The sequence below is a fragment of the Sceloporus occidentalis genome, unplaced genomic scaffold (genome assembly GCF_023333645.1).
Source record: "Sceloporus occidentalis isolate IW3139 unplaced genomic scaffold, rSceOcc1.0.p SCAF_3, whole genome shotgun sequence".
Lineage (NCBI taxonomy): Eukaryota > Metazoa > Chordata > Lepidosauria > Squamata > Phrynosomatidae > Sceloporus > Sceloporus occidentalis.
The window spans coordinates 218,141,972-218,162,493 of record NW_028316983.1 but is presented as its reverse complement, the minus strand read 5'-3'; positions in this window follow the sequence as shown (position 1 = coordinate 218,162,493).

Here is a 20,522-nt window from a genome sequence, read left to right as displayed (position 1 = left end):
CTGTTGTATATATATATATAAACTGAATAAACTGGCAATTCACTCTCCAATACCTTGCTGGTATTTTCTGGCATCTGTGATCTGAGTGCTCATCCTAATAGTAGGGCTGGCCCTGCTTTGATGCTGCTGATATGTGGCTGTTTTGTAGTCATTTGGAAGCACACAGCACTTAATAGAGATGATGAATGAAGTATAAGAAAACAAAAAAAGTAGTAATGGTTCCAAACTGGGAGGGGGAAAATAGTAGTGTGGTTAATTATTCTGCTAGAAAATAGGTAAGAAACATCCACCCTATCCTATCTTCATGCCATGTTGTTGTTGTTGTTGTGTGCCTTCCAGTCATTTTCCGACTTATGGAAACCCCAAGGCAAATCTATCATGGGTTTTCTTGGCAAGTTTCTTCAAAGGGGGTTTGCCATTGCTAGCCTCTGAGGCTGAGAAAGTGTGACTTGCCCAAAGCCACCCAAAGGATTTACTTGGCTTAGCTGCAATTTGAACCCTGGTCTCCAGAATATAGTCTGAAGCTCAAACCACCACACCACGCTGGCTCAGTCTTACTGCCATAGGACTAATGTATTTCTGATTTCAGAATAGAGAAGAATATCTCTTGAAGGCTCTCCTATGAGACAAAATTACAGCTGGTTCTCCATTTTCACGGGGGTCCGTTCCAGACTCTCCCCCCCAAAAACGGCGACTCGTATATATTCAAGCCCTATAACCTTAAATGGGGCACATGCCCACAGGGCATGCCCCATTGAAAATAATGTAGGTCACCCCTTCGTGAATATTCAAGACTGTGGACCTCAAGTCTGCAAGAAAGGAGGGGTGACCATATTTCAAGATAACACTGTTACTACTACTACTACTACTACTACATTTATATCTCTTGCCTTTCTTCCAAAATAATAATATTTTATTTATTTACTTTCTTTATATCCCACCTTTCTCCCAAAAGTGATTAAAACTGTTCTGTTTAAAACAATCCTTTAGTCCATACTTTATGTTTTAAAAGTGTGCCTGAATAAAAAGGTCTTTGTGTGCCTGCAGAAAAACAACAAGGAGGCAGTAATGCTAACCTATCTGGGAATAGGTACCAAAAAGGCCCTCTCTCATGTCCCCACCAGCAGTGCTTGTGATAATGGTAAGACTGAAAGGGCTTGGGCTGGCAGAAACCCTGGACATGAGCCATATATCCATTATAGATCAAAAGCAGCACTTCAAACTGTGCCTGGAAGACATGGCTGTCATCCTGTTGCCTTTCCTGACTCAAGCACAGATATAAGCAAATGAAACTAGTATGTATCTCTGTAGAGAAATGGAGTGGGTGGGTGTTAAATTGATTTGCTGGTTGACAATGGTATGTTGAGGAGGAAGGAGGAACAGCAGAATAAAAAGTAAAGCCTATACTGCAAACAGTATCTATTACTGGTGGCTCTTAGCCTCTTCACTGACTCATTTACTATCCAAACAACTGGAATGAACTTTTATATATTGTGTGTAGGTTGGACATTGCAGGGATTTAGAACGGACAGGAAATTGCTGTAGTTAAAGGCTTCATTCTGAAGCTCCATTGTTTACTTTAGGGTAGGTCCACTGATACTGTATGCTGAAATTTCAAAACATGATATTTCTTGTTATGCCATACAAGGAGGAGCAAGATGTAAAAGCAGTGGGTAGGCTACTGCATGCTACCAGTGGAGTAGCAACTCCCAAATTCTTTTTGTACTGGTAGAAAACACCTCAAGATGGATACCAAACTACTTCTAACTGTATTTCGATGCATTTGCTTTCCTAAAAAAAACCCTTTGGAATGGATAAAATAAATACAGTGGGTCCTTGTTATCCACTGGGGTTATCTACAGAATCCCCTGTAGATAACAAAATCCATGGATACTCAGTCCCGTCAAATACAATGGCATAGCAAAATGGTGTCCCTTATATAAAATGGAAAATCGAGGTTTGCTATTTGGAATGTGTGTGTGTGTGTGTGTGTGTGTGTGTGTATTCAATTCGTGGATGCTTGAATCTGTGGATAAGGAGGGCCAACTGTAAATTAAATAATAATTGACACTTCCTTTCTCACATTGTGTTTGGGGCTTCTGTGTTCACAAATTTCTATTACAAATTTGTGAAGCAGGGCAAAAATCACAGTAAGTTAGGCAGGGAAAATTATAAGGAATATAAGAAACTACCTTATACCAAGTTAGAGTATTGATCTTTTTAGTGCAGTATTGTCAACTCTGGTTGGCAGTATTTCTCCAGGGTTTCAGACAGGATTCTTTCCTAGCACTACCTGAAGATCTCCCAGTTATTTCTTGGTGTGTTTCCACTGAATCATAAATCAAGTCTAAAACTGCTTAGCTTCCAAAATCAGACAAGAACAGGTGCGTTCAGGGTGGTGTAGTGGTAAAACAAAGAAATGTAACCAGATGTTATCAATCCTTTCCTTCCTATTGCCAAAGCAATCAAACCAAACCAAACTGACAAACTGGAACAATGTGTTCAGAGGGTGGTGATGAATACCCTCCAGCTATCTCAGTTTGACAGGGACAGTGCTGGTTAATCCTTTGCCATCCCACTTTTTCAGCTGCTTTTAGAATGCCCCAGTTCCTCTTTCTTCCTCTCACTTTCCCCTTTAGTCCTTGGCTTATTTCAGTTGCTGCAAACTGAGTTTATACTGCAAAAGTAGTCTGCAGTCAATAAACTCAACATGGGAAGTGGAGAGAAGTGGGTAGATAATTGGCTTTCCTAAACTCAGTACATAGATTCCAGGGTTTATCTGCTTAAAATAGAAGGTTTGTGTGTTCTTCATCATTAATAACTCTTACCATCTTGTTGCCTAGCCACACTCTTTTGACCATTTTTTGATGTAGCTCAGCCACATGTGTCCTGACTTTCATTTGTGACATGATGAAGAAGTTGGGGGGCTTGGAGTCCAAGTCCTATGAGGAAAAGTTGAAAATGTTGAGCATATTTAGCTTCGGGAAGCAATAGAGATAATCATATAATGATCATCTCCATATATTTGAAGGACTCTCACCTACATGAAATAGCATGCTTGCTTACTGTTACTCTGGATGATAGAACACAAAACAATGGGTTCAAATTATGGTACTAGAAAAAAGTCGCAAAGGGATCATGTAGCATCTTTGAGACTGAGTGAAAGAAAGGCGGGTTACAGACGGGCAAAAAGGGGTGTGCTCATGACGTCATGAAGGTATAGCCTTTAGACGGCCCTTACCTGACTGCCGCCATGAACACGCCGCCTGCACGCCCCAAGTGGGAAGAAGCGGCATTAAAAAGGTGCCGCTTTTTTCCGCTTCTTTTCTATATACTGCGCAGCTGCGCATCTCCGTCTGTAAGCTGCTGCACCGGTACGCCAGAATTGTTATGCTGCTAATTTAAGTTGACCATTTAAAGGCTCCAAGTCAGCTGCGTCGCATAATGAGTTGGGATCCTGGAACATGCGCAGTTTGCACCGAGGCTCTAATTAGAGCGTCAGATGCCATGCAGATGTGGAAGCTGCAGCACAGCTGCACTCTATTTTGATGCTCGTAACCCTAACCCTAGAGCAACATGTACGCATTTGCTGCTAGAATTGTGGAAAGTTTGGAATTTAAAGTGAACCCCTACACACATTCCTGCACCATTTTCACCTAACAATAAAAAAACGCTAAAACTTTAAATATTTACATATGTACAAGGGAGGTGATGGGGGATGGCAGGGGGACAGCGGTGGCAGCGGTGGCAGCAGTGACAGCTGTGGCTGTGCATTGCAGATTCAGCAAGAGCACGGGGACCAAAGGAGAGGAGGCATCCATGATGCTGGTGACACTGGCAACGTGCAAGCGGACAAGGATGCCAACACCAGCTGATCACCAGCTGGCAGCAGGCCACCTTTGTTCTTGGGTAGGGCAGGGGAAAAAGTTTAAAGGGGTCTGGGCGCTTTAAATGTGCACATACACTTTCTGCTGCCGGTGCTGACCGCTGCAGCTGCACAGCTGCGCATCCGCCAGCCGGCAAAAGAAAAAAAAGCCGCGTTTTTGGCCGCCCATGCGGAAGCTTCCTCTCTCTTTGCAGCATCCTGCGAGGCGGCGGTATGGAAGCTGCGGGTAAGAAAAGGCCCCAGGTGAGGCGTCTTCACTACCCCCAGTGTGGAAGCCCCATACACCTTAGCCACGCCCCTGGGGCGGGCGGTCTGGAGGCTCCGTATTCAGGGGAAGACACCTTCAAGACGTCTTCCCCTGCCCGTCTGTAACCCGCCAAAGAGACTAGTAGAATAAGCAAAAGAGGTTAGTGGCAAAAGCTTTCATAGACTTAAGTCTACTTCCATCTTAATTCTATGAAAGCTTATGTTACCAGCTTCTTTTTTCTCTCAGGCTAAATGTCTCACAAAATTAGTTTCCAGTGTGCTGCAGGTGAAAAGATGGGGGACTGAGCTTGCTGTTGTTGTGTGACTTCAAGTTGTTTCCGACTTACGGTAACCCTATGATGAACCTTGTTCATAATGGGGTTGTTTTTGCCTTCCTCTGAAACTGAGAGAGTGTGACTTGCCCAAGATCACCCAGTGGGTTTCCATGGCTGAGTGGGGATTGGAAACCTGGTATCCAGAGTCATAGTCCAATGCTCAGTCCACTACACAATGCTAGCTCTCGTCGGACTGAGCATTGGATAGATGTTAGCTCAATGTTAAGCATTTCTTTTTATGGTTTACTCTGGAATCAGCATATTTTGTTTTAAACTTTTTAAAGTGGGTGGTGTGTCTTGAAATTCATGCACTTACATCATGTTGTTATTATATATTTCACTAAATTGTTTTTCTTTTTTTAAAAAAAACATGAAGATGCATTTAGAGTTGTGTCTTCTAATCAGCAAGGAAAAATTGTAACAAAAGAAATCTTGGTCCTTTCATACTCAGGGTGTCAGTTTATTGTACATCTGCTACCTATTATGTATAAGTATACCAGGTATGTCGTTCGCTGTTCTTTCCTAAGCTATAACTGATATCTTATGGGGCCCAGAGAATGTGAGTCCTCAGAGTTTGTAAGATCAAAGAGTGCACTGTGTCTCATCCCTAATCCACCCTTGTACCTGTCTCAGATTTTCCACACTTGAACTAATTTTAAAATCCTCCCTCTGGCTCTTTTCCAGCCATTGGCACAGCCTTCCTAAAGCAGACATGCTGAGAGAACTTTGAGGCATGAAAGAGAGATTTGCTTTAACTCTCGAAACTTGGGTACCAGGTTTCTAAGCCAACTCTATCAGGCCTTGCCTGAAAGAAGAAAGCCCTCAATCCATCCACAATCAAGAGGGAGAGAAGGACAGGCCAGCTCCATCGGGCCTAATCAGAGTAAGAAGAAGGGCCCTCCCTCCAGTCCATCTGCCATGGTCCAGGCCTCAGAGGGAGAGAGGATCTTCTGGACTTTCCCCCTTCCCCACTGCCATTCCCTTCTCCTTTTGTGTCTTGTCTCTTTAGAGTGTAAGCCTGAGGGCAAGGAAATGTCTAATTAACAATTTGTAAGCCGCTCTTATAGCCTTTTGGTTGAAGAGTGGGGGTAATAATAATAATAATAATAATAATAATTATTATTATTATTTATGTTATTTGATATGAAAACACCATTATCTCAGGAGTTTCTGGGATATCACACTATTTCTTCATAGTACAGTAGGCTGTATGTCTGGGTAACCACACACACACACACACACACACACACACACTCTACACTGTAGACTAACCACAATCCTAGACAATGTGGATGAAAAACACACTATCAGTAAATCTAACTGGTATACCACAATAGATACAACTTAGCCCTGTTTGGTTGATACAACTGACACAAAGGGCCCTTATGTGGACTGAGACTGGTGTTACCAGGCCAGCAGCATCCCAACCCTAAGATTTCAGGGCCCAAAACTGGGACCAGAGAGTGAGTCTTGTGATAGACCAGCTGGTTGTGGAAATAGGCATGAGGGCAATCTAAGTAAGTGGCTTTAGAATTTGAATAAAAATAAGCACAACAAGGGGTATGCCCTCAGAAATGAAAACTGGGATGCATGCAACCAAGCAACACCTGAAGGTCTGGTCAGGGCAACTTATGCAACTCTCTTCCCTGTGAGATCTGGTTGGCCTGTTCCCTGCTGTCTTTTCTTCCACTGCAAAATATCTTTTTATTTAAGGAAACTTTTGAATTTAAGGTGTTGTGGCAGATAACATTTTTAATGAGGTGTGTGTAGTGTTTTTATTAAGTTTTAAAGTGCTTTCTATCAGTTCCTGGGAATACTCAACCTGCTTTGTTCCTAACGTACCCCATTTAGCAGGCTGCCTTGACTTTTTTTCTATAGCATTTTCAAGTGTTGGAGAAGGCAGGGAAGTCCACTTCCAATACCACAATTGATAGATACCAAAATCCATGGATGCTCAAGTCCAATGATATATAATGGCTTAGTAAAAGAGTGTTCCTTATATAAAATGGCAAAATCAAGATTTACTTTTTGAAACAGGGGGAGGTATTTTCAAACTGTGGATGGTCTTTGAAGTAGCAGAAGACAAGCTTGCTCCATTTTCAGTGTGACAGCCCTTCAGATATTTAAACATGGCCATCATGTACCCTCTACCTTCTCTTCCCCAGGCTAAACTTACCCAGCTCCCAAAGATTCTTGACATAAATGGCACTTGAGAAAATATTTTTAAAAAACATTATGGCTTCCTCACCATAACACCCACTCAAAGCTGTTCTGCTGTTACTTTGAGAATCCCCCTGCCAGTATGGCCACTTTCCAAGACATGCTGGTCATGTTGGTTGGAGGCTTTTCAAGACAATACTCTTGCCCTGAGATTGCTTCCCCTTGTCTATTGACTGGAGAAGAAGGGGTCTGTCCCAGAGATCTGGCAATCCTAATAAATTCAAACCTATGAACATGCACCCCATATCTCCCGGACACAGAAGGAAGAAAGGAGAAGGTGGCAGTGGTGAAGATGTTGGGCCCTTTCACACACTACATAAATATAACACCATGATTCCACTTTAACTGTCAGAGTTACATCCTATGGAATTCTGGGAAATGTAGTTTAGTGAGGAAAACAAGCTCTCTGGCTCTATCCCTGCAAATCCTAGAATCACATAAGATGCTGCCACGGTGGTTATATTCTATAATCATAATTCCCTCAAGAGAAGGAACCCTCCCTCCATGGCAACTGCCATCGTCCAGCCTGGAGGGAGTGAAGGGGCAAATTCTGAATTTTTATTGTATTCTGTATGTATTTTTATTGCTGTAACCTGCCCGGATTCCTTGTGATTGGGTGGGCTATAAATAAATAAATTATTGTTATTGTTATTATTGTTATTATTATTCCTGTTGCTGTTAGTGGTTGGTTTTATTTATTTTTACTTGTCCTGCTCTTTTATTGGTTTTTCTCCCCACACCCCACCCTTTTGCCTTTCGTATTGAATTGTTGCATTTGTTATTTATTGTATCTGGAAACTATCTTTTGAGTTTTAAAAACTAAAATCTGGGGATAGAATTGTTTACAATAAATAATGGATGTTTTACCCTAAGTGTTCAAAAAAGCCTGTTTTCATTGGGATGGAGGACTTTCTAATATATATTTTAGAGTCTTATTCCCCCTGTTTTTATTATATAAAGCAGAAGGAATATATGATTTGAAGATATTTGAGCTGTGCGTGAGAAGGTGACGGAACTGATGCAACCAGACAATCCTTAACTGGGGAAATGAGTGAAATTAAGAGAGAATGGGACGTCGGAGGAAGCTAAACGACGAGGGAGAACAACGTCAGTATTCAAGAAATGGGTAGGTGGAGGAAATGTGAACAAGAACTGTATGGGGAAAGTTGTATATGGAAAAACTGACTCAGGCATTAGCCCTCTTACTGTTCCTTCTCATCATTCACACTTGAAAAAAACGGGGGGGGGGGGGGGAGAGGAAGAAACTGATTTTGCTGTCGATTTACTCCAGCTCTGAACTACATTTTTCACATCTGGACTAAATATTTTGATATACTCTGCAGTCCCCCACACAGAATCCATGCACAGGAGGACAGAAACATTATGCAGAGTTTCTCAGAGACAGAGCTTTGTATCCACTCTTCTGTGCATATTAAAATCTGTTGTCAGACCCATCCAGGCAACTGTATTTCTGATTTTTCTATATGATTTCAAATATCTGGATATTGAAGAAAGCTGAAAGAAGATAATCAACTCATTTGAAATGTTGTGTTGAAGGAGGGCTTTATGGATAGCAAGGACTGCAAAAAGGACAAATGAATGGCTGTTAAATCAAATCAGGCCTGAATTCTCACTAGCAGTGAAGATAACTATAGTTTGAATGTATCATGAAGCAACATGGCTCATTGGGAAATACAGTACAGCTGGCCCTCCTTATCCACGGATATTTTATCCACAGATTCAAGCATCCACAGATCAAAAATATGCAATATATATATATATATATATATATATATATATATATATATATATATATTCCAAATAGTAAAGCTTGATTTTCCATTTTATATAAGGGATGCCAATTTGCTATGCCATTATATTTAATGGGACTTGAACATCCACACATTTTGTTATCCGGGGGGGGGGGGGGGTTTCCTGGAACCAAACCCTAGTGGATAACAAGGACCCACTGTACTTGTTAAAGTGGAAGACAGTGGGGAAAGAAGAAGACTTCAACACAGGTGGATTGATTCAGTCAAGGAAGCCTGAGTTCTTCCTCCTTTCTAAAGATGTCACAGACAGAACCCAGTTAATGATCTGTCACTAAACTACACCCCCTCTCCTAAAATAAAGCTGTCAAAATAACAAGAAGTATAGAAAGTGCATAAAGAGAATTCTTTAGCAGGGAATCCCCCCCCCCCCCCCCCCCCGAATCAAAATGAAAGCTACATGTTATTGTGGAATGTGTAGGTTGGAGGCCAATCCTTTCCATGATACAAATTGGCAAAAATATAAATGGTATTAGGAGTGTATAAAGTAATGTGTGTAGGTGTACATGGTACAGAATCAGCATGCATCTGATGGTGATGGGACTAAGAAAAATGTGATTGATGTTTATTATTGCTACAATAATTACATGTTTTATCCTAATGAAGGAGTGTACCCTCTTTCTATTCATTGAAATCACAAATTTGAGACAGTGAATCAATCAATGAAATAGCCTCTTTCTAGAGGTATCATTTTCACCCACTTTCTAAATCTATAAAAAGCAGTTTGTCACAGGGGTGGATGTGGAAGGAAAATATTTCTTGAATTTATATTTTATTGCTATAATTGCCATTTTGAGCCACACCTTACTGTTAAAAGATTAGGACTTCCCAGTCTTTTAATGAAGTTAATGTTTGATCAAAAGTCGCTGAGGTTGCTGAGAAATTGCAAAGGGAGACAGGGCTTGTGACTACCACCAACAGAGCCAGGTGTAAGAAATATATTTCAGAACACTTTGGGCTTTTTATGTTAGAGGTAAGAGATGATTTTTCCAGCATCATTTCTTTAGAGGAGTTAAACACCACCCGAGAACTGTTTTAACTGTTCTTTCAGTCAGGCTTGTCAAATAGACTTGCTTGCCACATTGTGCATTACTACAAACTATTTTCTGTTTAGGCTTCTCTTAAAATTACTTTCTATAAAATCTAAAACAAAATTCCTTGTCTGAATCAGGGCCCTTGACACCACACACTTACACTGTTATAATGCCATTTTAACTTGCATGGCTCCCATCTATGGAATCCAGTTTACAGTATAGCAAAGGGCATTTAGAATTCTCAGCCAGAAAGGTCTAGTGTCACACCGTTGTTGTTGTGTTCCTGCAAGTCATTTTTGACTTATGGCAACCCAGAGGCTAACCTATCAGCGGGTTTTCTTGGCAAGTTTCTTCAGAGGGGGTTTACCATTGCTATCCTCTGATGCTGAGAAGGTGTAACTTGACCAGGGCCACCCAGTGGGTTTTTATACTCAAGTGGGGAATCAAACCCTGATTTCCAAAGTCATGGGCCAACGATCAAACCACTACACCATGTTGGCTCTCTCTAGTGCCACAACTAAACTACAAACCCCAGGATTCCATAGAATCTAGCCACGTAAGTTAAAGTGGAAACAAATTGCTATAAATGTGTAGTGTGAAAGGGCCCTCAGTTGCTGGCTAAACTACTATTCCGTATTGCTTTTGTTAAAGCCACATTCGCCTGTATGGATAGCTTCTTACTGAACAATTGAAGACAGAGAATGGGGATGTTTGCACTATGAATGCTCCACCCAAAATAGAAGGGATCTGTATTAGAGCAGGAGTGAGCAACTATAGTTGGCCCTTGGTATCCACTGTGGTTTAGTTCCAGGACACCCCCATGGGTAACAAAGTCTCATTAAATACAATGGCATAATAAAATGGTGCCCCTAATATAAAATGACCAAATAAATGTTTGCTTTTTAAAATTTATATTTTTAAAAGTATTTTAACATTTTGGATGCTTGAATCCATGGATAAACAATCTGTGGATATGGAGGGCTGAATGTATTAGAGCACTTGCAATAGTGTCTAGTGAGCCAAAGTCCCACCTTGCCCTACCATTTTCTTTTCACTGTTTCAGCAACATTTTCCCTAACCTTTCCATCCCCAGTCTAACTTTATCAACCCTCTTCTCGATTCTGCGGGGGTTTTTCTTAGCAGCAAGTCTAGTTTCTGTCCCTTACAATATATAGGAATGAAGACTAATGTATTTTGCCGGATGTTCCCAAGTTCCCTTTCATTTAAGGCAAGGAAAGTCCTGATGCGGAGGAAGTCTTTCCACATCAGAGGAGGTGGAATCTTCAGATCCAACCCATTTGTTTGCTCTGGGTTGGGTAAAATGGTACAAAGGCGGGCCTCCAGAGGACTGTATCTGGTGCATGTCTTTTCCTCTTAAGTAGTGAACCTTGGAGTTTTTTTAAGTGCCCCCTTTCTTTGTGTTGCCTATATTTTTTATTTTTTATTTCCTATAGAACAAAGGAGAACTGTGAGGAAAGGTGGTACAACCAACTAGAAGACTGAATTACCTGTTTACCTGAACATTTGATTCGGCTCTTAAGACAGATCTTGACTTTATCACCATTCAAACTTTTTATGTTAATCTTTATAGGAAGGAGAAAAAGGCTTCAAGATGTTTAAACTATATGGAGTTTACATACTGTGCCTCCTCCTCGTGCTTCACCAGGTATGTCATAAAAAGCTTTCTCTCATCTTTCATATACCATCTGGAGGGTCCCAGGTTGGGGGGGAGGCTACTTTATTCTGCCATATATGCAATGACAATTATAGAGATTTAGATGAGAAGAATATTCCATTGCATTTTCTGTTCAGTTTATTTTGCCCGTTTCTAATCTGTACTAATCCTTCAGGATCATGTCAGGAAAATCAATCCATTTTCCCACAGTTGTAGATCCTGAGGTCAGTTTGAGATATTGCTTTTCTAAAGCTGAGTTTGTAAGCAAAGGCATTTCTTTATGATCATTTTTGTTTGTGTTAATATTACTTTTAAAATTGTTTACTGTGCTGTCCATAGCCTTGATGCCTTGCTTCAAAGCATTTCCTCTTTTGTACAAGATATGCTATCCTAGTACTCAAAATACATCATTTTGTGTCCAGAAAAATGTGATATTTGCCTCAGATGAAATATTGTTTTAATAGTTCCATGCTATGGATTGCATGAAGCTGACCAGTGCTGAAGTCAGCTGTGGTTTACTGGTGTTTATGCCAAACAGAATGTGTTAGACTTTATAAAGTTCCACAAGTTTCTATTGCATTTTGCTGCAACGGACTAACATTGTTACTCTTCTCCCACATGGAAACTATTTCATATCATTTGTGAGATAATGAGTGATAACAAAATTCCTTTCAGTACTTTGGCCATATTGTGGATTTTGAAAAAAATAATAAAATAAAACCATTTTATGTTTTTGGAAATGTTTATGAATATCTAGATGCTTGTGCATATTAGTGCAAGAGTGCCTAGATTTCTGAGTAGTAAACAATATGAAGATAACACCATTGATCAGTATGTTGCCATTTTGTAAATCATTTGTTCAGAGTTTTTAAACATTTCTAGAAGTTATACACCTCCCTGCTTCCTTTGTTAACATGCATATCTAGCCATACCTTGAAGAAAAAGTATGTGTGTGCGGATAGGTGGGAAACCATAGCAAAATCTTTTCATTCTACTGGACACACATGTGCATGGGAAAGGAGGCCTGCAGAAAGACTGTAACAACAACAGAACTTAGAAAAGTTACTTTTTAGACTGCAATATCTAGATTTCCCCAGTTATCATAGGCCATACTGGCTGCAGGATTCTGGGATGTGTTCTCCACAAAGTAACTTTTCTATGCTGTGGCTTAGAATAACACGCAATTGAGGCTCATGCTGACTACTTGGAGAAGCTTCCAATTTTATTCCCTTAAACATTTCATAGAGGAAAATTAGGGAATATTCTGTTTTCATCAGAATCTTTCTTAAAAGATATTGCTGAAAAATGCTGAGTGAAAAATAAAGAGCTTGCTGTCCCTTTGTGGCACTACTGGAGTGAGGATGGCCCTAGGTTTGAAGAGACATGGAGCAGAATGTCTTCTGGTCTATTTTATCAATGTGCTCTAGTGGGCTTACCTATTCTGGTGGCAGGACACTGAACAGCACCAGGCAGCCCATCTAGCTAGTATTTTAATTTTCCAGAATGCCCCACAGTCAAACTGCACATTAAGGGAAATGTGTATTATTGCAGTGTTTTCCCTTCAGGCATGGAAATTCCATATGAACCTGCCAGAAATGTGGGATCTTCAGAGGAGGCCCTGTTGCTGATTCCAAAGTCTCATGAAGTTAGGTTGGTGGGCACATGTAACAGGGCTTTCTGTGTGGCAGCGCCTTGAGCATGGAACTCTCTGACCAAAGAAATTAGGCTGGCCCCAGATTTTAAACATCCTGTAGGCAGCCAAAACAGTACTGTTCCACATGGCATTAAGTGTTTGAGATTGCCATTTTAATTGTTTTAAAACTGAATTCTAGGATTATTTTTAGACTGCTTTCAGGTGTTTTAAAAGAGTATTTTAACGTGTTTTTAAAATATTTTTACCTTTGTATTCTTTTAATTGGTTTATATTTGTTCACTGCCTAAGGAGTCTTTGTGGGCTTGGAGGCAATATAGAAATACTGTACTATAAATAAATAAATCCTTCACAGCTAATTCACAACATGTGGACAACATGCTAGGAGAAACTGATGTCTTTTGCTTCTTAAAGTTGCTATGCTTCTGATTATGTACTTACTGTGTCATCTAGTTTGGGCAGCAAAACAATACTAGCTTGGGGCAAAGCTTGGAAAAATTACTTTTTTGGACAATAGCCCATTGTTGGTTGGCTGGTTCTTTGTTGTTGCTCACTGTCATCAAGCTGACTTTGACTTATGGGAACCCTATGAATGAAAGACCTCCAAGTTACTCTATCATTAACAGTACTCCTCAGGTCTTGCAGATTCTGGGCTGTGGCTTCCTTGATTGAGTTTATCCTTTTGTAATGGGGTCTTCCCCTTTTCCTTCTACCTTGTTGTTGTTGTTGTGGGCCTTCACGCTAAGGTAACCCTATCATGGGGTTTTCATGGCAAGATTTGTTCATAGGAGGTTTGTCATTGCCTTACCCTGAGACTGATTAGTTTATCACACAAGGGACATTCTGCAGGAAAATGAGAGTTAAACTAGATTTAAACCAAAGAAAACCCAGAAATGCCCAAAGTTTATCACATGATGTCACAGTTAACAGGAAATAACACGAAGTTAATCCAAGTGCAAAGCAGAGAAAATTGGCAGCTTTTTACTTTCGGAACAAAGTAATTTCACTTGGGCAGTCCCTAGTGTGATAACCTAACTGAATTTACAAGTTTGGTTTAAATTCAAACGTACTTTAAATTGCGTATAAATCCCGTTTTCCTGCGGGATCTCCCCTAGTATGATAAAGCTCTGAGAACATGTGATTTGCCTGAGGTCACCCAGTGGGTTTAGTGTCTGAGATGGGAATTGAACTCTGGTCTCCAGAGTCATAGTCCAACCCTCAAACCACTATGCCACAAGCATTATTGTCATTTCTAGTGAGTCATGTATTCTCATGATAGTCTCTGGAGACAGGGTTCAAATCCCCACTGGCCATGGAAACCCACTGGGTGACCTTGGGCAAGTCACACTCTCTCAGCCTCAGAGGAGAATGTATCCTGTCAAGAAAACTAAAGAAAGGTTCATCTTAGGGTCTCCATAGGTCAGAAATGACTTGAAGGGACACACCAACCATCCGTGCCCTCCTATATAGGAACTGTGTTCTATAGAAAGTCTTCAATGTAGGCAGGACAAACAAATAAACCAAGCAAACAAACCCAAACCCTTTTACACAGAAAAACATGATTTATCCTCTACATAGTTAATGAATGTGTTGATTTAGAATTCCCATTCTCATATATTTAGTTTAATATCAAATATTATTTTGATTTTGATTAATTTCTGATTGTTTATCAAGTCCTCATCTGTTAAAAAAATGTTATGAAAATGTGGGTCCAGATCACAATTTGCCCTATGACTGTGGAACTAAACAGGAACTGATTAAGGAACCCTTTATTTGAAGTATTCTTTGTCTATCTTTAAAGATAAAGAATACGTCTACACTTCAGTGTTACAGCAGCTAAATAACAATTTAACTGATATAGGCCCATTTCATAGAATCCTGGGATTTGAAGTTTGGTGAAACTACTCTGCTAAGGAGCTCTAGAGTTTAATTCAAGACAGTGGGCTAAAGCTTTCTAATGGACAATTCTGAGGATTATACCAAAGTACAAATTCCAGCATTCCATAGGATGAAATCACTAAAGTGATATCAAACAGCTATAGATCTTCTCAGACCCCCAAGAAAGAAGAGGAGAGCAACTCACTGGCACTTTGCACTTAGATAGCAGGCACACAGGTCACTTTGTCACAGTCTTCACAATGGTGGCAAGATGAAGTGCTTTTCTATTTCAATTACAGTTATTATTTCCAAAGATCACCCTCAGCATTAGGCAGAATTAGGAGGTGAGCACAAGTGGCAGATGCACAAAGGTAGCTAGAAGATGTTGGAGGAAAACTTGTGTGCTAAGTGCCCCCTGTTGCCTTCATGTGTGGTGGAGGATACTGCCACTTCAACAGTGTTGAATAAAAATTCAAGGCAAGCCCCTGAACCAGGTGCCAGTCCAATTGGCTTTTTGCACAAGGAAGGAAGAAGTGTCATTTTTCTCATTGTTTCAGGCAAGTTGGCCCTTCTCCTCCACCTTTTTTTTGGACATGCTCTTCTTTGACAATGTATTATTGCCCCACAACTCATCAGAGTTTGGATTTAGCACTATGATTATTGATTTTAACTGTGGCACTTCAATAAATCCTGTGAGTCACAGCCATGTAGGCTAGTTTGTAGCAACTGTATGATGACTCTTGCTGGACTGCATCAAAAGCCCATTTGGATTAGATCATCACAGGGCCATCCTATTCCTTGCAGTGGCTACCCACTACTTCTCGAAAGTCTACCAGCAAGAGGTGGGGAAAATATTCCTATCCAGCACTGTGCAATCAGTGACATGATGCTTCTGCATATATCAATTTTATTTGGATTGTTAGGACTAGTATCTATTATCAGTGACACCTGGTTGGTCCTTGTGTGCCTTTGGGGTGGGGATATTTGATAGCTTTGCATGCTGATATTTGGCAAACCTAGTGCTTGGAAAAAATAACTTGACATTGGTGCATATCGTTGAGATCAAATAGGATATTAGCACAAAGCAATACGGTGGGTCCTGGGTATCCACTGGGGCTTGGTTCCAGGACCTCCCCCCATGGATACCAGAATCCATGGATGCTCAAGTCCCATTATATACAGTGGCATAGTAAAATGCTGCCCCTTATATAATATGGAAAAATCAAGGTTTGCTTTTTTGGAATTATTACAAAATCAGTACAAAACACCAACCATGTTAAAGATAACCAAGTTAATTATAAAATTATTCTTCTAGGTTCTGGGAACAATTGCTTAACTGCAATGCAATAGAAGGAACTATCATTCCTATCTGCTTTATGACATAATCATCCACAAGGGTCTTTAGCCTTCTCCAAGAAATCAAGCTGTAGGCTAAAAGATAATAAGGGACAAAAGGACTCAAACAGTTTTGAAGTTACCTAGATTATTTCAAATATTAATACAACTTGTAGTGCATTAGTGGAAGGGTGTACTTAGAAGATGACATGAAAAAATTCACCTATAATAATAAAGTAGAAAGGAATGAATCCAAGATCTGAAATTCACCAGTGAGCTGAATACACAGTTTATGATGAATTTGTAGAGGAGTTTATAGCATTATTACATATGGGATACTTTAATTTTTTCCCCTTTTGGTCTTTCAATATACAATATTTTCCTGTTTAGTCTGACTTAATTATTTTTTGTTTGTAATATTGATAAATTATTTCTGTTGTTGTTTTTTAAATTTTAATTTAAAAGAATATCTTGAGCCAAGTGGAAGGTAATTCACAAGGAATCCAAAGACATATTGGGAGTCATAAGTGCATGTAGTAGATCCAGGACCACCATCCTGCTGTTGAATACATGAATACATGATGACATATGGCCAAAGATTTTACTAACAGACTGCTGAAACTATCATTTGAGCAGCTGCAAAACTGCCAATGCAATGAGGAAACAGAAGGAACCACCCTTCCTTGCTATTACATTAAATAATGATTCACAAGGCAGTCAGACATTTTACAGTGCACATAAAACAGTGGCAGTTGACTGGATCTATACCATAGTACAAGAATTAAACTTTGAACCCGGGAGTTTCATAGAAGGATCAGACTTTGGTCTTTCCAAACAGGATAAATTTCTCCATAAGATATGGCAAAAATAGAAAGTCTCTAAACATAACCTCTGGTTAAAAAAAGAAGAAAATGTCTAACTATGCAAATCTCTGTCGGTCCTGTTCACTCATTTTGAATAATGCAAGTGCCCTGAACTTCAGTAGGGACGTAAGACACAATGTTAACAGAGGAAGGTTGCTCAGATAAATTAGAGACAGAACAAAACATTTTGTGACAAAACAAAAATTAGCAAAAGAGGTCCAGAACACACTGCAGAAATAATCCAGTTTGAGTCCGCTTAGTTCGCCCTGGCTCAATAAGCAATTCTGGGAACTGTAGTTTTGTGAGACATTGAGCCTTCTCTGTCACAGAGCTCTGGTGCCACAATAAATTACAGTTCCCCAGATTGTCTAGCACTGAGGTCCAACACAATGCAGAAATAATCCAATTTGTTGTTTATTGTGACACCAGAGCTCTCTGACAGAGACGGCTAAATGGTTCACAAAACTATAGTTCCCAGAATTTCTTAGGAGTGAGCCAGGGCAGTTAAAGTGGTCTCAAACTGGATTATTTCTGCACTGTGTTTTGGACCAGAGAGAGTGTTGTCTTGCTTCACTGGTAATCCTCTATTGTCGTGTTTTTTCAGCTGCTTTTACAGTGTCCCAGTTCTCTCTCCTTCTCTTCCTTCTTTCACCGTTTGCGCTCAGCTAATGCTGCAAACTGAGTTCAAAGTGCAATGACACAGAGCAATAAAGTACAAACAGAAAGTGCAGGAGTATAATAGAAAAATAACCACAGGAAGTTCCAGAAAATACAAAATTCAGGAAGGGGCTACAGCTCAGACTGGATGAGGGCAAACTGATGCTTTGCACTTCGATACCACTTTAATTGCCTAATAATCCTACAGATCCTGGGGTTTGTGTTTTGGTGAGGAGTTTTCCATTAGAGAGCTCTAATATCATAGTTTATCAGAGTTCACAACTGCTCACCAAACTAAAAATCCCTGAATTCCATAGGATGGAGCCATGGTAGTTAAAGTAGAATTTAACTTTTATAGTTGTGCAATATAGACACACAGAGTTCTTTAGCTTTAAACTGACCTGGGACCACAGAGCTTGAAACAGAGGGAATGTAACGGAATGTCCTCTGGAATGTAACGTACATGACCACCTTAAACTGACCTTGGGACCTTTTTTATGTTAGCATGTCCTTTAACTCTTGAGTTGTGACCTTCTCCTTAATTTTGTATTTTAACATTCCTATTTTAAAGTTCCTATTTTATACTTCCTATTTGAACACTCACACTTGCAATCACGCCAAGCATGTCTGTTGTTAGGCTGGGCATTAGAAATGACACTGTCTGTAAATATGCTGGAAGCTGCACCAGAAAAAACCCTCACGTGCCCCAGAAGAAGTAATGGGGCACACACACCACACCGTGCCATGGGCATGAGCCCCATTACTTCTAATAGGACTCGAGCATATGTGATTTTTCCCTTACGTGGGGGGTGGGTTTGGAACGGATCCCCCACTTAAAGGGGTTATTAAGGTTATTAGTAGATCTCAAAAGTCACCTTCTATGTGCTTTTAGTTCAGCAGGGCAGTAGAACACATGACTTCTTTTTAAAAACTTTGCTTTACAATTTCTGTTATCTCTAGGGGAGCGGCTATAACGTACTAAGTTGGGGAAATAACCTTTGAACAGTATATGAAAGCACAGCTTTTTGATGAACTATAGAACTTGAATCACCCACCCATAAATGATGACATTAGAGAAGCTTTTAAAGGAGAATGCATTGTAATAATGTCACAGGTGACTTGTACAGTGATCTCATATAGATGGGACCAATGTGAATTCCAGTCAGGACACAAATGTAGATTTTTTTTTTAATATTCTCTACAATTGCAATTAGAAGTTTTGGATTTAATCCTAAATGGTGTCAGAGCCTAGTGAAGCAGGTGAAATATGCTGAACCACCTAGAAACAGTGGTTACAAGGGTATCAACTTTACTTGGTATGTAAGGGGCAATCTGCTAGTAAGTTCGACATCAAGGCCAGCCTACCATAAAAAAGAGTAGAGTGGTTGCTTCAAGTAGCAAATCCTGAAGGACACAGAGGCTAGTATCCTGTTACAAACATACTGATATGTAAGTTTCCCTTATGTGTGTACAGTGTGTATTTTTGGAGTGTACTGCAGGGTTGGTATTCCCTTCTTCCCTCTGCAGTGCCCAAAGCACTCTCCTGTACTTACTGGACACCTTCTGAGGTCTTCTGCACAACATTTCCATGCAGTGGTGTCACTAGGGGGGTGCGGCGTTGCGGCCCGCACCAGATGATACCCCAAAAGAGGGGTGACACCCAGTTGGTGTCTCCCCCTCCCCGCACCTGGCGCACCCTTCCCCATGCCCCATCCAGCCCTTTTCTTCATCAGAAAAAGGATGGGGTGGCATAGAGGGAAGGAGCACATGTTGCTTCCAGAATCCCTGCCTCCTGCACTGGGTGACACCAGGTTTGGGGACACCACTGCTTCCATGCCTTGTAGGAAGCAGGCAGTATCACAGAGGTGTCTGGTTATGTCCCTGTAGTCAGACATGAAATGAGGGTATCAGCACTGAGATCTGATGGGATCTGTAATCATTTTGCATTTGGCTGGCTAACATAGCCAGATGCTTCTGTGATCCTGTGCACTTTCCACAAAGCAGAAAATGTCTTTGTGGGGGGCTTCAGAGGCTGTTCCATAGGTTGGGGGGTAGTATATGGCTCAGCCTAGCATAGTTCCACATGTGGGCCTGCTATGCTATGCTGAGCTATACCGGATTGTGGGCAGAATGGATGGGGTGGGGCGGGACTTAGATTTGGGCTGTTGCCTCCCCCATGACAACATAATTTGATGGTTTTTCAACCGTTGTACAGCCCCCGACCCCCGCCTTCTAAAGGTGTGAAAGTGTCTTCTAAGGCTCATAAAAAGGAGGATGTACTTTAAGGTGAACTGGGGTTTATTTATTTTTTTATCCCATTACATAGACCTTTGAAAATTTAAGGCAAGGGCCATGATTTGCATCTGTCTGGATCCTATTACATTCCATCCTGCTTCCACAACTGCATAAATATGCTTTGTACATGAGCATTTATCATCACTCTGTATTGCATCCGAAGAAGTTTATATCCATGAAAGCTCATGGGAAAATAAAAATTAGTTAATCTTAAAGGTGTTGCAACATTTCCTTCCCCCCCCTCCCCCTTTCTTCTTCATTTTTATGCTGCAGGAAACTAGCATGGCTCCTTCTTGGAAATCCTCTCAGTTACAGGCAGACAGAACTTTAAACTGAGTTGTGTGGCTATTGTTGCCTTTGGCTCCACTCCCCACTGGAATGTGGCCCCTCTGAAACGTCTCTGAATTTGAGTTTGGGCCTTGGCTGAACTAAGCTTCCCACCCTTTGAAGTAGGTTGGCATAGGCAACTTTGGCAGGCCTGGGTGCCACATTCTCACCCCAGATTTTCACCAATCCCTAGTTGATTAACACCTTTCCACAGGCTACTATTTTGAGTTGCATTACTATAGGAATGGTCCTTCTTTCCAGTACTGAAATCAGATTCATCTGCAAGTCCAG